This window comes from Lygodium microphyllum, chromosome 10 (genome assembly GCF_053477565.2).
Source record: "Lygodium microphyllum isolate KBCC chromosome 10, Lygodium_microphyllum_v1.1.10, whole genome shotgun sequence".
NCBI classification, from domain to species: Eukaryota; Viridiplantae; Streptophyta; class Polypodiopsida; order Schizaeales; family Lygodiaceae; genus Lygodium; species Lygodium microphyllum.
In genome coordinates this window covers 65,890,476-65,907,663 of record NC_141144.1, presented here as the reverse complement: position 1 = coordinate 65,907,663, position 17,188 = coordinate 65,890,476, and positions in this window count along the sequence as shown.

The window sequence follows — 17,188 nt, the reverse complement described above, 5'->3', positions numbered from 1 at the left end:
TATATGACTATTACCAGGCCAGATTTGAGCTATGCTGTTGGATTGGTAAGTCGGTTTATGCAGGCTCCAAGGAAATCGCATTTGGATGCGGCTAGACGCATACTCAGGTATGTGAAGTCCACATTGCAGTATGGACTATTTTATGAGACTGGGGTTCAGATACAGCTGCATGGATACACTGATGCTGATTGGGCTGGTAGTATTTCTGATAGACGATCTACCAGTGGATATGTGTTCTCTTTTGGGAGTGCGCAGTCACTTCGAGCAGCAAGAAACAGCCTACAGTTGCCTTGTCGAGCACAGAGGCTGAGTACAGGGTTGCAGCAATGGCTGCATGTGAGGTAGCTTGGTTGCATAAGCTACTTTATGATATGCATCAGTCTACAGATGGACCAGTTGTCATTTATTGTGACAACATGAGTAGTATACACTTGGCAAATAACCCAGTCTATCATGCTAGAACAAAGCACATTGAGGTGCATTATCACTATGTGCGAGAGAGGGTTTTACTAGGTCTTATTGATCTAGTTTATGTCAGCACAGAGGATCAGGTAGCTGACATATTCACGAAGGCATTGGGCGTAGAGAAGCTGCGCAAGTTCAGAGACCTGGTTGGTGTGCAGGAATTGGGATTGAGCTCGAGGGGGAGTGTTGAGATATCGAGCTCCACTCGTGATACGCCAGGGTGACCGTTGTGTATTTATGTCACCGACTTGTCAGTTGCAGACGCGGTTGGTACACCGCCCATGAATAATAGCTACATGATAGCTATCCTTATCTACTCTAGTTCGTGGCTCAGTTAGTATGCCACCTTAGTTAGTTGAGTTTGGTTTGAGACCCATATATAGGGTTCTTCTATTTCTTTGTACTAGAGTTCTTTTGGCTTACACAACTAAGAAGAGGAAAACTGTTTTCAGCCTCCACCCTTGTGTGTCTTCCCCCATTGTGCAAGCAAGAAAGCTTCAAGCGAGACTCCTTCCTTCTCTCCCACAATCTTGACACTCTGGCATTGACGGTATAGATGGGCCTTGTGAGTGGTGGATTGGCTCCTGCAATCCATCCATCGCACGTCCACGAACTCTTCTAATTGGCCGCAAAGGGTGCACTCCCCCTTAGGTCGAGACATCACCCCCCTGGATAGAAAATTTGCCAACAAGACCCAATCTTATTGTGTATGGTTTTCAATTAGCTTGAGAGTACAATGCATGATTAATATTAACTTCAAATTACCGTTTGCTGAAAATCTGTAATTGCTTGATCAATGATCTCAAATTGAAACTCGCCAAATCATCGTACGTGTTCTATAGACAATCGGCATTTTCGTCTAATTTCCAACTTGCATTGAGAGCAAGGACATGGGATATGCTGATTAAGATACGTCTCGCGGTCTTGAACAATAAGACCTTCTTTGTTTTCCATCTTATCTACATTACAGCAAACAAGGCTTAAATGGATAGCTTTATGGAGATGTACGTCAAGTTGCAAGTTGACCATAAATCTTGCATTGTATATAGTAGTTGAGAGATTTTCCGATGTTATATCTCGGCCTTGTATCATGCTCAAGGATTTGTTTGTCCCGGTAGATAATTATTTGTTATATCTCGGCTTTGAGTATAAGTAATCCATTTTGAGCATCATTGAGGATCTCTTAGTCTAATAATAAATCAGTCTCAATAAAAAGCATCTTAGAAATGTGGTTTTTTTATCCTAGGATCGCGTATTAAAATTAATGCACGCTATCTATGAAATTTAATAACTATAGTAATAAAATTTATTTCAATCAATTCTACTCATAGTCATAAGACCTGAGAGAAAATATCCTATACTCAATTTAAGGGTTTCTTCTTCTATAACAATACTTTTGGGTTCATTTTGATGAAGTACCGTAATGACCATTAGCTAGGATATCATTTTCTTTTAGTCCTTCCGTTGACTAGTTGGCATGATTTCTAATTTGTTATGCCTATAAAGCTAATACAAAAATAATGAATTATGCATATCACAATTAGATCCCCTACTTGGATATTATGAAGGAATTGACCATTTTTAAGCCATCTTAAAGAGTCACCAATGTACGTGGCCCATGGCAAAGCACATTGCATACCATTATCGATAAGTCTATTATCTTAAATTTCCTTCCCCTTCCCCTCCCTCTCCCTCTCTTTCTCTCCCTCTCTCTCCCTCTCCCTCTCTTTCTCTCTTTCTCTCTCATTTCCTCTCCTAAACAAGCAAAAAAGAAAGTGATTCAAACAACAAACAACCAAACCCGTCGTGAGAGAGAGAATGCACTCTCTCTCTCACCCTCTCCCTCTCCCTCTCCCTCTCGTTCTATTTCTCTCCCTCTCTCATTTCCTTCCCCTCGCTCTCCCTCTCCCTCTCTTTCTCTTTCTCTCCCTCTCCCTCTCTTTCTCTTTCTCTCCCTCTCTATCTCTCTTTCTCTCTCATTTCCTAAACAAGAAAAAAATAAAGCGATTTAAACATTAAACAAGCAAAAGGGAGAGGGAGAGAGACAATGCACTCTCCCTCTCTTTCTCTTTCTCTCCCTCTCTTATTTCCTCCCCCTCCCCCTCCCTCTCCCTCTCCCTCTCTTTCTCTTTCTCTTTCTCTTTCTCTTTCTCTCCCTCTCCTCTCCCTCTCCCTCTCTTTCTCTCTTACTCTCTCATTTCCTCTCCTAAATAAGCAAAAAAGAAAGTGATTTAAACATTAAACAAGCAAAAGGGAGAGGGAGAGAGAGAATGCTGGAGCCCCAAGCGGAACACCAAGGAAAAGGAAATTCTCTTGCAAGAAAATCTATCTTGTAACATCAACAAGCTTGTTTATTATGTTTCATATGATCACAATGAAGAAAAGAACACCAGGCACAACAAATCTTCATACAGCATCATGTAGATCTCCTACGGATTTGATAGAATCAACCATATTCTTCAATATCTTCACAAAATCCATCAATAGAACAAAGAAAGCAAAGGAATACACCATCTTTAAATGGAAATACATCACATAGTATTCATCTTCAATATCTCCATAGTCTTCTCTCTCAATCTCTCATATACAATCACTTTGGTTGAGTAGAATTGGCTATCTCTGACTCTCTCTCTCTCTCTCTCTCTCCATCAATAACACATCATATCCTCACTATAATATATCAAAATCACTCTCAAGAATCCTTCTTAGGTCGTGGATACCCCTCCCAAGAGGTATGTCTGATATGAAGAATCACCAGAGCCACTACAGTGTCCTTTCATAGCTCACTACTGTCACTTCACTCTAGTTTTCACTTGAGTCTTCAGCAGCTACTTATTTCACTTCTTTTAGCTCTTTTGCACTTGTATTCACCTCTTTCCAAGACTAGAAAACTTTTCCAAGCTACACTCTCATCCATCAGAACACATACAGAAGCATACAGAATAGTCACAGAACAGTACCAGAACAGCTACAGTACAGAACAGAACAGAGACAGAGACTCTACAGAAGACCTACAGAAGGTTACAGAAGGTCATCAAAACCACATAACTCATTCTCAAACCATTCCAAACTCTCACAAACCATTCAATAAACTTTCACAAGTTCTCAATCTTCATCAATCAATACTCCATCCATCCTTACAAAAGACAATCAGAACAAAACAGAAGGTATACAAAATCTATCAGAACATCACAGAACCACCAATAAACATCATGAACTTCCAAAACACAATCAATATCATCCAAAACACTCTCAAATCACTTCCAAACCAATCAATCATCTCATAAAATCAACCATTCAGCTCTCAAAAACAACAAAAATCAGCCAAAAAACAAGTCATTTCAACACTCAACATATCCCCACACTTAATAAGGAAGCGTCCTCGTGACCCAGGAAAAAAAGGAATACAAGTGCATTTAAAATCGCAACATTAATCTTCAATTATATTTTCAAAAAGAATCCATCCACCACAACCCCAACTTATAACCTGTATCTGATATAAAAATACAAAGAAAGGAAAACCCTTTATACAGTAACACTTCTTATCAAACTAAAAATCACAACAAATTTCTAAAGCATATAAGAGGTTTCTTCTTCTTCATCAGCATCAGCTTCAACTCTGCAATCACGACCCCATCACCACAATTCTTCAAAATGTAGCTCGCACACGAAATCCAATCCAATAGGAAACCACCACATTCATTTTACATAAATGAACTCACAACACAAACACTACACACAACACAACCATCTGAATGATTCCTCCAAAAAGAGAGATTTTCATTAAAAAGCATCCACCATATATTGGAAAGGTATCAATGAAGATGATCCCTCTTGAAAGATTGATGTTGTCCGAAACGGTCCATAGACAAGGATTCATCTACAAAGTTTTTGGGAGGATTTTGAAAAAACTGAAGACAGCACATCCTTTCCAACAGGACCAGGTATCTGCTAGGCAAACAAAGGGCATGAAAATACAAAATATCCACTTGTTGGGAATCAATGCTCACATTGACATTCATGCATAACTTTGGAATAGGCTTGGAATCACTATGAGAGTGCCTATGCATATACGCCAAGTACCAAGCAAAGTGAGCAGTTAATCTCACTGAGGGATATGCAGACTGTGAATACTGTTGAGCAAAATGAACATAGTTCTGATAAGCTTGACTGGAAGCTGTCCATTCTCCTGGAATTACTGGCCAATTGATCTGAGGTCCTGTAAGGGAATCATCCGAACTCCATCCCCTTCTTCTAGAAATCTGATTATCAAACCCATCACAATCACTAACCAACTGAGGTGGTTGAGATATAGAAGTGTTAGGAGAGGGTAATGGAATAAGGAAAAGTGGATGAAGGGAGGGATAGGAAAAATCATAAAAGGAAGAAAAGGTTAAAGAAGGAGTGGCAGAAATTTGGAGGGAATCACTAAGGAAGGGTGTTAACTGATAAATAGGAAAGGTGGAGGGTACATGAATGGATGGAGAAGGATAGGGTGGAGAAGGGGAAAATACCCTATCCTCAATAAAGGAACAGTATGTGAAAATGGAAATTTGAGGGAAAGATGAAGGTTGGAAATGAAGGGGTAAAATAGTGGTGAAATGAGATTGACAAAGGGAAATATATATAGCATAGCGGTGAGCCATTTGTTGGTAATAGAGGAGGGTAGGAACAGAAGGTCCTAAGAGAGATCGTCTATGATAGGGATCAAAGAAGGTAGCATCAAACGGATTATGTTTTGAAAGATAGGCTAAGAGATCCATCCTCAGTTGATTAGTACTCTGGGTAGAGGTAGGAGCTGTGTTTTGTCTTTGATTCAAGACCACAGAATCAATCATGGGATGCCAGGAATTATCATGACAAGCAGCCACTTTGGAGGAGTAACTCTGGAACATGTCAGCTATGCACAACTCCAAATGGTTAACATACAAAATAGCCTGTAAGAGCACATCCCCCACATACCATGCCATATCCACCTCATCTGGAATTAACAAGTCTCCCCGTAGATACATGTAGGACATCAACATGGTATCTGGCAACAACTCAGCAGACCAAGCCCCACTCTATCCATCCTCTGGAAGAGGTAAATCCATCGTGGAAAGCTTCATGTAGAAGACCAACTTCTGTAAGTGGTAGTGGACAAAGAAAGAATAGTTTGGTGAGACATATTCCTGAAACTGCTCAAAGGTAGACTATAACAAGTCCATTCTGGACTGCAATCTTTCCACTTTATCTTGAAAGAGAGGGCACAAAGTAGCCTGTCTCTGAAGAGCAGCCAAGTCCTGTTGTGAAAGAGAAGGAATCAAGGGAACATTAGGGCTTGGAGGAACAGAGCGTGACTTTGCCAGTTGATCTTGCAACTGCTTGATTTGGAAGGCTTGGGATGCCACTGTGTTATTAGCAATCTGTAAAGCTGAAAGTTTGTCATCTAAGATAAACTCCTGCGCTTCCCTGGACATCTTCTCCTTCTCCTCTGAAAGGCTAGTAACCTATGATTGAGCCTCTAGTAATTGGATCTTCAAAGAAGAGATCTCATCGCTTTGGGTGGCAACCAGTTGGGTTTGTTGTTCCATTTGCTTAAATAAATCTGCTAGGGTATCCTTAGTAGAAGCTAACTCAGATGTTGCCTTATGCAACTAGTCCTTAGACTGCATGAGTTCTTTATAAAAAGACGCGTACAGCTGTTGAACACAGGCTGTCACTGACAACTCAATGGAACTTTGAATATCTTTACAGAGGAAGGGAATTGCATCTCCTGAGACTAGACTGTTCAAGGAGGGAACTGATATGTCCAATGATCCTTCTCGATGTGCTCTGAACAGGTTATTACAAGTGAGATACCCAAGGAGTTCACTGCCAGAGGTAGCAGGGATGGACATTGAAGGAAGTACGGAAGGAGCTTTATCCGCTACCCGCTTCAAGCATTTACGATGGATGACCAGGGGAGGCGGAGAATCATCATCCTCGATGTCAATGGGTTCAGACTCATCTGAAGGTGGACGAGGAGGTACTGGATCAGATGGAGGAGGTGGAGGCACAGTCTTCTGTAAACCTGAATAGGTCAAGAAGGCAGACAAATATGATCCATATGTGACATTGGTAACATTAGCCCTGGTGACTTTGACGAAATGTTGATCCATTTTAGTGAGGAGGTAAGTGCTCCAATCAATAGCAACTCCTTTCAACACCATCTTGGAAGTTGTGAAAAGCTCTTTGGACAAGTACTGGGATGGCGTTTTGGGAGGCATAAACCTGTCGTGGAGAAATTGACAGATCGTCTTCCATACGGGATCAGTGATCATGGAAAAGGAAACTCCTAAAGAGTTGATCACCTTCTTAACATCCAACATTTCCCGTGTCTGCTTTTGCAACAGCTTCAGAATCTCTTCATTAGAGAAAAGCTGACGAGTGGTCACAAAAGGTTCACCTTTGGAGGGAAGAGACAAAGCCTTCCCTAAGCCTCGAGGTGTCAAAGTCATAGAGATTCCCTGGACTAGTCCTGTCTTCTTGTTGTAAGAGGCCAGAAACTCATCACATAACGACGGATCCTCTGGAAGCAATGGAAAAGAAGTAGCCACAAAAGCAGCGAGTCCCGCCTTCGTGAGAGGCTCAAAAGTGAGTAGGGAAGAGTAATCCCTACTAACTAATGGGACGTACTGGATAGGGGGAGGAGCATGAGAAGGCGCCATTCAGATGGTTACACACACACCACAAACATAGACAATCAAGAAGAATGCCTGCAAAGCAACAGACAAAAATCCAAGGATAAGAGAACAACCAAAACAAGAAAACGTGACTCAACCAACTAACCCCAAGCAAACCACAACCTAGAAAAAATTCGACATGACCTCTAGACATATGCGACCGAAAGCTTCATGCTATGCATCAGACAAACACCCAGAACCCCGTAGCATGCAAGAAAAGAAAAAACTGCATACCGTACCCTTAATCGTAACAAAGACAGTAAACCAAAACAATACCACATCCGACACATATCAAGACTACATCGTGGCTAAACCAGTAGTTGACCATGGAAATAACTCTAAGGACTGCGCATACCCATCCCACGAAACGATTCGTTAAAAAGGGGGATTAAGTGCAGTGAGGGGGGATTAATTTACTGAAGGGTTGATTTTAATAAATTATTAAGAATGGGTGAATTTTTATTAAGTGATAAACCTTAGCAAGAAAACGGCGGTTCCTTATTATAAATTTAGGTACCAAATATTATGTGAAAATGGTGCGTTAAGTGGAATCCTGGACTGCGATACCCAGACTGGGTCTCTAAATGCAAGTTCATTGATTACAAATTAAGGTGATATGGAGCGCTTTTTTGCCAGCGCGTGCTCTTGTGATGGCTGGTTCACTTTAATGAAAAAGTAAAGTGCCTCTGTAGCACACGTAGCGCGTGCTAAGTGAACGGCGGGTTTATTTTAATTAAAAAACGTATGTATGTTTAGCGCAAATGTGCATGCCATGGTGATAGTTAGGTTTGTTGTTCATGGTTGTGTTGTATTGTTATATTAATCGTGGGTTTTGGGGTAGCTTTTTTTTTAAAACAAATAAAAGGGAAAATACTTGGTAGTGGGTGTATGAAAATGCAAAGAATGCGCTCTCCTCAATCCAAAAATATCTGGATTTTTTCTAGACGGTTAGTTGGTGTGTTGGATGAAAAAGGTTTTTTGTTATTTTATTGATTTGTTTTTTATTTCAAAGGAATTTAGGTGTGTATTTAAATATTGTGACAGCTGAGAAAAATATGCCAAAAATAAATAAAAATGTTAATAGAAGTGTTATGAATTTTTCAGAAATTAATTTGGAATTTTTTAGCATTTGAAATTAATTTTTAATTATATTGTTGGGGATTTGGAAAGAGTTTGGAATTTTAAAATGGGTAAAAATAGGTTTTTCTGAAAGTTACATGTTTAGAAAAATATGGCCATGGGTTGCAAAAATAAAAAGAAATTGTCCTAGATTTTTTTGTAATTTTTTAAGAATTTAAAGTGGTTTGTAATGATTTGTCTTGTATTTGGTCAATGTTTTCGTGTTTTTGTTTTGTGTTTATTTTTTTAATTAATTAATTGTTTGTAAATATGGGTTCCATGTAGAAAAATATGGTAAAGTGAAAAAGGAATGGAAAAAGGTCAAGGGGGGTGATATGAATTTTTTAGAATTTTTTTGGGGTATTTTTTTACTAATTTTAAAATGAATTTTTATACATTTTGTAAGTAATTTTGAATAAAATGGAAAATATGGAATTTTCTGGAATTTTTTAATAGGAATTTTCAGGGAAAAAATAAATTCTAAAATGGTGGGAAAAGGTTTTTGTAATTTTTGGTAAAGTGTCAATTTTTTTAATTGTTTAATTTGTTTTTCTAATTGTAAGTGTGTTGAATGGAGGTGTGGATTTTTTTTAAAAAAATGATATTCGGGATTTCAAAAAGGAATACCCGGACACATGTGATAGCTGCGCATGCATGAACCAGCACGCACCACCTCAATCGTCAAATTCAAACGCGCGTCCCGCGCGTGAACAATGGCTAAAAGATACTCCCGCGCAAACAACGCACATACAACTCTGCGCACACGAACGACAATCGGGGGAGGGTGAGGTGAAGCCAACGAGGATTGGGGGGTGGAGTCTGGTTAAGGGGGTGGGGTGCGAATGGGGGTTTAGGGATGTTTATGGGAGGAAAGAGGGGTAGTGAGGGTGGGGGGGTTAGTGGTGTGTGAAGGGGGGTTTGGGGGTGTGTGTGTGTATGGGTGGGAAGGAAGGGGTGTGAGGTGGGAAAGGGGTTTAGTGGGGGGGTTAATGGGGGTGGGGTTATGATTGTGACAGTGGGGGGAAGGGGGGCTTAGGGAGGGGGGTGTATGAAGTAGGTGGCAGGTGGAGGAGGGGAGGAGAGGGAGGTCAACGGCCACAGGGCGGCGTGTCGGCGGCCTGCACGGGCTGAAAGTGGAAGGCGGCGCGACGGCGGCCAACAGAGGGCGGCGGGCTCGTCCGGCGGCGGCAGGCTCGTCAAGCAGTCGGAGAGGACAGAGGGCGCGGGGCCAACAGAGGCGTAGGGCACCACGTGGCGTCACAGCGGCGTGGGGCAGCCACGGGTGTGGAGAAGAGGGAAGACCCAGCGGGGCGGTGTCGTGGACAGGGCGCAGGGCACTGTGGCCAGCGGGGTAGATGGTGCTGTGGAGGAGAGGAGGGAGGAGTAGGAGGGGAGGGAGAAGAAGAAGGATATGGAGGGGGGGAGCACACACGCAGAAGGAAGGGAGAGAGGGAGGGAGGCGGTTGGGGGGGGAAGGGGTCGGGGAGAGAGAAGGATGAAGGGTAGGGGGATAGGGAAGGGTGTGGGGGGAAAAGGGTGCCCAAGGGGGGGTGCCCAAGGGGGGGTGCCCAAGGGAGGGGATGGGCAGGGGTACCTATGGGGGGTGCCCAAGGGGGTGCCTCAGGGGAAAGGTAGGGGAAAGGGGGTCATGGGGTGGGGTAGGGTTGTGGGTGGGGTAGGGTAGGGTTAGTGGTAGTTGGCGGGGTAGGGGTTAGGGGTAGGGTTAGGGGTAGGGACCCAAAAAGGAGGCGTACCCCTCGTCCCGCGCGCGTGCGCGCGGCGAGGTAAAAAAATTTGCCGTGATGGGATTGAAAGGGCACCGGAACGTCGCGACGGGGCACGTGGAGGTGACCGAGGCACGTTAAAACGCGTAAAATTGAAAAAGGGCGCGTTCACGCGCAAGACGGGCGCGCGAAAACACATAAAAATAAAGAAAAATGAAGAACTCCCAATCTGATCATCAAAACGAAATGGCATAAAAACAAAAAGTAGGCAAGACGAGAGGGGGAAGACAAGAAAAATGTGCAACGGAAGTTCCGGGGGTAAAGGGCGGTCACGTGCAAAAAACACAAAAAACGAACCAAAAAACGCTAAAAATTAATATCGGGAGATCCATGCATCGGAACGAGGTGCAAGAAAAAGGAAAACTATGCAGAAAGACGTGCCCAACAATCCTATCACCTCAAAACATAGTTCTGACTGAGATAAGACACGTTCACGTGGAAAAAACCCAAAAATAAACCCGAAAATGAGATTGGAAATTGATATCGGACGAACCGTTCGCCGGAATGACATACAATAAGAAGGAAAAATCTCCGCAACAAGAAGTGGCACAGGGTTATCACATTAAACTGCAGTTCCGGTGGAAGTAGGAGGGGTTCACATGCAAAAAACTCCAAAAATACACCCGAAAACTCATTTAAAAATTAATAATTAATAATCCAAAAGTCAAAAGTGGGTGGAGGAAAAAGGAAAAAGGTAGGGCAAGGTGTGGTGGACACGACTGTCAAATCAAATTGGAATTCCGATGCAAACAGGGCAGGTTCACATGAAAAAATGTCAAAAAGACATACGAAAAAGTCTTGAAAAACCGAAAAATTAATCGTGGACAAACCATGCATCAAAAGGACTCGGAATAAAAAGGAAAAATATCAGGGAAAAAGTGGTTGTCAGGGCTATGACGTCAGATCACGGTTCCGAAGCAAGAAAAGTGCATTCACATGGAAAACCGGTGAATTTGTGCAAAATGCTTCAAAAATTAATAACTCAAAAACCGTACACCAGAACAGGGGTAGGTAAAAAGGAAAAATGGTCAGTTTAAAGAGACGAACAGGGCAATAAGGTTGGATTTGGACTTCGGTGAATGTAGGGTGCATTCACATGGCAAGACCTCAAAAGCAAGGAATGAAGGAAAACTGCAAGGGAACAGTCCCAAGGGTGGGTGGAACATGAACGGATGGGTGGGAAGGGACCCCATTAGGATAACAGCAAGGCATGGTATACATGCATGAGCAGGTTAAGGCATATGCAGAGGGGTAGGCAATGTAGACGCGCAGGGACGCATCCCCACACTTAAGACCTCAATGGATAGGGTTAACCGAGCAACAAGGACCTAGGACCATGCCACAGACCATCCACTAATGTCCCCACACTTAAAACATGACCGTCACGGAGAAACAGAAGGTGTAGGGTTAGAAAAACTTGGCCCATGTTGTTGAGGATCAAGGTTGAGTGTCAATGGCACGTCCTGTGTTGTTGTCGGCTTCTAGAGGTACCAAGGCATCTCCGCTGTACACGTCCTTCATAGCAGGGACTGTGCGGCAGCACCCAGGGAGGTAGTTGATGGAAGGAAGTGCAAGAAATTTATCGATGACGAGGGATATTGCACTCAACTCACAGTCACTCAAATGGAATGAAAGAACAGTCACTCGCCCCATGACTAATATCACTCGAGGAATAAGGATTGAAACCCATATCTCGTACTCGGTTGAGGAATTGACAAGGGGGGAATGGTGTAGAAGGAGTATGCCAGGGTGCATAGTTGATGGTGCATTAGTGCGTTCAACCCGTGTGGCATAAGTGCAAGGAGGAAAGCAAGGGAGCCTTACAATGCAGTGTACAGAATAGGGTGACATGTCTTATGTTAACGGTAGAGACCCATCCCCTAGGTGCATAGGGAAACGGGAACATACTTGACTCCAAGTGTCGTAACGTCCCTCAATCTCACCTCTCGGTAATTGATTGAAGAAACTCCAGTCACACTCAGCTCACCCTCTGTCTCACGCTCTGGTGATAAATACAGAAGGGCAGCCTTTTCCTGAAACCCGTTGATGTAATCCTCACGGTCACTTGTGCAAAGGTTGTATGCCTTGTGCCCATTTGATGGTGCAACGGTGCATCCCGCCCTGTGCCGGCGTACGGTGCGAGAAGGAAGCCCAGGGAGCTTATGGTGCAGTGCACAGAACAAATTGTGCTTTGTGCATTGAGAGGCCCATCCCGTGCGTGTAACACTTCATTCACACGACTCACCTCTCATTTGATTTGAAGGAAAAAGATTGGTCACTTGGCCCACCCTCTGTCTCACTCTCTGTGGATAGTTACAGAGGGCAACCCATGCTCACGTCCCCATCCGGTTAGGATGAAAGCTCACATCACTCGATTGTTTGTCGATGAAGATCGCGTCGTCAGTTGTTGAAGAGGCGTACCCAGGGAGGTAGCCATTAAATCGAACGTTGTGTTAGATAGGACATGTCGTCTGCGAGAGGACAGATAGACACTCTGCAGAAAGACCCAAGACACAGGGTACCAAGGGAGGTAGCTTTGGAATTGGATCCTAGGGATATCAATCAATGAATCCACTTTCTGGACTGCTGGGTGTTGCCACCTTTTCCACACCCAGCTTCTCGCCCAAGGGTGTTTACCACCTTTTCTTGGAACGAGGCCTGCTATGACAGGGAATTGCTTCCTTTTCTCTCATAACAGATTTGTTTTTTTTTTTCTCTTTTTTCGTGTTTTCTCCTATTCTGGAGGGTGTTTCCACCTTTTCTCGAAGAATAGGTCGGCATGACAGGGACCTAAGTCCCTTTCTCCCATGACCGATATGTATATTTTTTTCTTTTCTTTTTTCGAATTAAGCAAGGGAATGGTAGAGAGACCATTTGTCAGAACCAACCTCGCCACTGTCGAGGATAAGAGATCAAGGCTGGAGGGGGGATTTGAGGGGATAGAGGGTTGCATCCACTTCATCAGGAGTGACTAAAGAACGGCTATCAAAAGTAGCATCATAAGAAGTACAGTGCTGCGCCAATGAGGGAAAAGATCAAGTGACCGTAATTGTCAAGATCCCCAAGGAGGGAAGTACTTCTTTAGGCGATATCCATTAATCAGAAAGGGATCATCAGAGGCATCCATGGTCTGCACTTGGACAGAGCCATTAGGGTTGACTGCAAGTACCTTATAGGGGCCCATCCACCGTTGTTGGAGCTTGCCAAATCATGAATCATAGGCTAGGACCAAATCACCTTCTTGGAATTCCTTGTGCTTGATGAAGCTATCATGGTAAGCCTTGCGTCAAGCTTGCGTGGCTTCCATGCACTGTAGAGCCATCCTACGAATTTCTTGAGAGTGGCTATCAAAGAGCGTTTGGGGGACGATAGCCACTCTCAAAGAGGGTAATTCCAGTTCAACAGGAAAAACAGCTTCTGTACCATACACCAGCAGGAATGGCGTCTCTCATGTTGCTGCTTTATGGGAGGTTCTGTACGCCCAGAGGGCCTTTGTAAGTCGATCATTCCAATCATGATGATATGCGGCAATCGTTCTTGTCAGAATCGAGCAGAGGATGCGATTGGTGACTTCGACTTGGCCGTTGGCTCTGGGGTAATAAGGAGCGGACTTGCGATGGCGGATCTTATACAACTCTGTCAATTCTTCCATGACTTTATTAATAAAATGAGTGCCTCTATCACTTACCAGCTCTAAGGGGCTGCCAAAACGGGTGATGATATTCTCGTACATGAACAGGGCCACGCTGTTACCATCGTCCCGCTTTAGGGCTTTAGCTTCACACCACTTTGTGACATAATCTGTACATACGAGGATGTATCTGTTCTGTTTCCTTCTGGTGGGAGGATCAATCAGACCTACGAAGTCAATGCTCCACTTCTCAAAAGGCTTCAAAGGAAGGATAGGTTGCAGTGGCATGGCACTTGTCTTGGTAGGTTTCCCCATTCTCTGACAAGCATCACATCTTTTACAGTAATCATAGGAATCCTTGTGAATGGTAGGCCACCAATATCCTGCTAGTAGAGCCTTCCTGGCTGTAGCTTCTCCTGCAAAGTGGCCTCCACATGGCTCGTCATGGCAAGCCTTCAGAACAATCCCAATCTCATTTCCTGCAACACATCTTCTGAGCACTTCATCTTTGCCTTTCTTGTACAGTGCATCGCCTAGCAGGGTGTAGGGGGCTGATTCTAGCATAAGCTTCTTCCTTTCATGACTAGAAATACCAGGAGGGTACTGCTGGGTTGCCAATAGATTGGCAATGTCTGTATACCAAGGAGTTACAGTTTCTACCAAGAATAGGGAAGCATTAGGGAGGTCTGGGTCATTCTGCTCCTCGTCTGCAGTTTGTGGGATACGCGACAGATGATCAGCCAGAACATGGGAACGACCAGGCTTAGTAATCACCTCAAAGTCGAACTCCTGGAATAAAAGGAGCCATCTCATCATTCGTCCTTTCACATTTGCTTTGTTTATCAAGAAGGACAGGGCCTCATGATCCACATAAAATTTAAAGTGGGTGGATAGGAGTTAGTGGCGAAACTTCTCTAGGGCAAACACCATTGCCAAGCACTCCAGCTCTGTCACTGTATAGTTCCGTTCTCTATCAGTGACTTTTCGGCTTGCATAATAGATCGGTTGATCCAGGTTAGAGGAGCCCTTTTGGCAAAGAACTGCGCCTAAGCCTTCAATAGATGCATCCGTGTGTACATGGAACTCTTTCGTCCAATCAGGAGGTTGCAGAATGGGTGCCTTAATCAGACACTGCTTCAGAGTGTGGAAGGCTTTGTCACATTCTTCCGTCCAAGTAAACTCTGCATCTTTCCTCAGAAGCTTGTGCAAGGAGGTTGCCTTTGTTGCAAAATGGGCTATGAACCTTATGTAGTAACCCACATGGCCTAGGAATCCCCTCAACTGTTTGAGGTTGGTGGGTGCTGTCAGAGCTGCAATCTTTTCGATCTTTGCAAGGTCTGTTGATATCCCTTGTGCAGAGACAATGTGGCCCAACAAGACCCTAGAAGAGACCCCAAAGATGCTTTTGTCGGGGTTGAGGGAAATCCCATACTCCCGGCATCGGTCAAAGCATTGTTCCAGGTGTCCCTAGTGTTCACGGATCAAACTATAGACACAGAAGTCATCCAAATATACCTCAATGAAATCGTGCAGATGATTTTGGAATGCGGCCATCATGACTCGTTGGAAAGTAGCAGGGGCATTGCAGAGCCCAAATGGCATCACTCGGTAAGCGTAGGTCCCCCATTCTGTGGTGAAGGTTGTTTTGGACTGGTCTTCTTCTGCGATCTGCACTTGGTTGTATCCGTTGAATCCATCCAGAAGGGAATAAAGCTCATGTCCTGCCACTGTGTCCAATAGTTGGTCTGTGAAAGGGATAGGAAAGTGATCCTTCTTTGTCTTGGAATTCAACTTGCGGAAATCCACACATATTCGTAATTTTCCATTCTTCTTGGGTACAACCATGATGGGTGAAACCCATTCACTATTTTCCAGTGGATAGATGAACTCGGCTTCCAGAAGCTTCAGCAGCTCCGCTTTCACCAATGTGGAATAATTTGGGTTCATTTGCCTCTGTCGTTGCCGTGCGGGCTTGGCATCAGGTTCCAAGTCAATATGATGTTGACATATTGTGGGATCAATCCCCTTTAGGTCTTTATAGGACCATGCAAACACGTCCAAATTTTCTTTCAACAAGTTGTACAAGGTTGACAACTCCTCTTCTGGGAGGCTGCTACCCACCTTCAAGTGGCGTTCAATGCCATCTGCATCCACAAAGGTTAACTGCCTTTCACCTTCTACTTCACGGATGAAGGTCCCACGGACTGCTTCTGGATACAAATCCGACTCCTTCAAGGGAGTGGTGTCCTCTTCTGATGTCCCACTAGAACCAACTTCTTCTTTTGGTGGAGACTTAGGTTGCTCCTTAAGATGTTGTAATGGGATTAGGACCGTTTCGGGTTTGGTTTCAAAATTAATTACCTCTTGGCTTGAAGAATCCTCTTCTGAAGATGACACATCCAAGAACGTCACATAACATGGACCCTCTGATGCCTGTTGGGTTTGTGGGACTGGTGCTCGTTGGCACGGTGCATCATCATCATCTTTCTTTGGCAAGGATGGGTGAGGATGGCATGAGCCACTGTTGAAAGATGGCTTGTTCTTCTTAATCCATTTCTTATAAAGGTTTTGCATATAAGAAGATCCATTTACCAGACCAAATGGTACCATCGCCATTCTGTCCTATAGCATGAGCTCGTCTGCTTCTGATGCTTCTGGAACTTCTTCCTCAAATGTATCCTCTTCAGGTGGGATAGATTCTTCTGGCTCACTTTCATAACCTTCTTCGTCCATATCATATTCATCCTCTTCTGTCTCTGTCTCTGTCTCTGCTTTTGCTTCTGTTTTTGCTTCTGTCTCTGCTTCTGTCTTTGTTTCTGCTTCTGCTTCTGTATCTGTAGGAGCTCTGTAAGAGAAGAACAGGTTTTCTATTTCATCTTCTGTCTCTGTCTCGGCTTCTGCTATGGCCATGTAACAGGGAGAGCAATACATCCATGCTTCTATCTCACTATCAGAAGTGATTTCAGAAGTCATTCCCGGTTTAGGCAGGAAGTATTCACCCATTGATAATGGCTTTGCATCTTTTGGAAGTCGGCTTACAGTATCTGCTATTAAGGAACGTGCCACTGTTTTCTTAGGAAGGATCTGTTTGACAGCATCTTCGTCTGTTGATGTTTCATCTGTAGCCTCATTAGGGGAGTCAGAAGATAATTCCAAGGAGGTGGATCCATGTCCTTTTTGAGAACCATACAGTTTCAACACCACTTTGTTGGGTCCTCGTCCCAAGGTCAAAGTTCCTTTGAACCAATCCATCCTTGCTCTGGCTTCAAAAAGCCATGGTCTGCCCAGTAACAGAGGATAGGATGTACCATAAGAGTTTGGCTTCACCACCAAATAGGTTAGCCAATAATCTTTTCCAGCCACTGTAGTCTTCACATATGGAAGAATGCCCAAAGGCTTGATTCTACTCTGATCCGCTAGTCTGATGAGCCATTGGGTTGGTTGCACACCTTGTAGGCCTAGATCCTTCATTGTCACATCCGTCA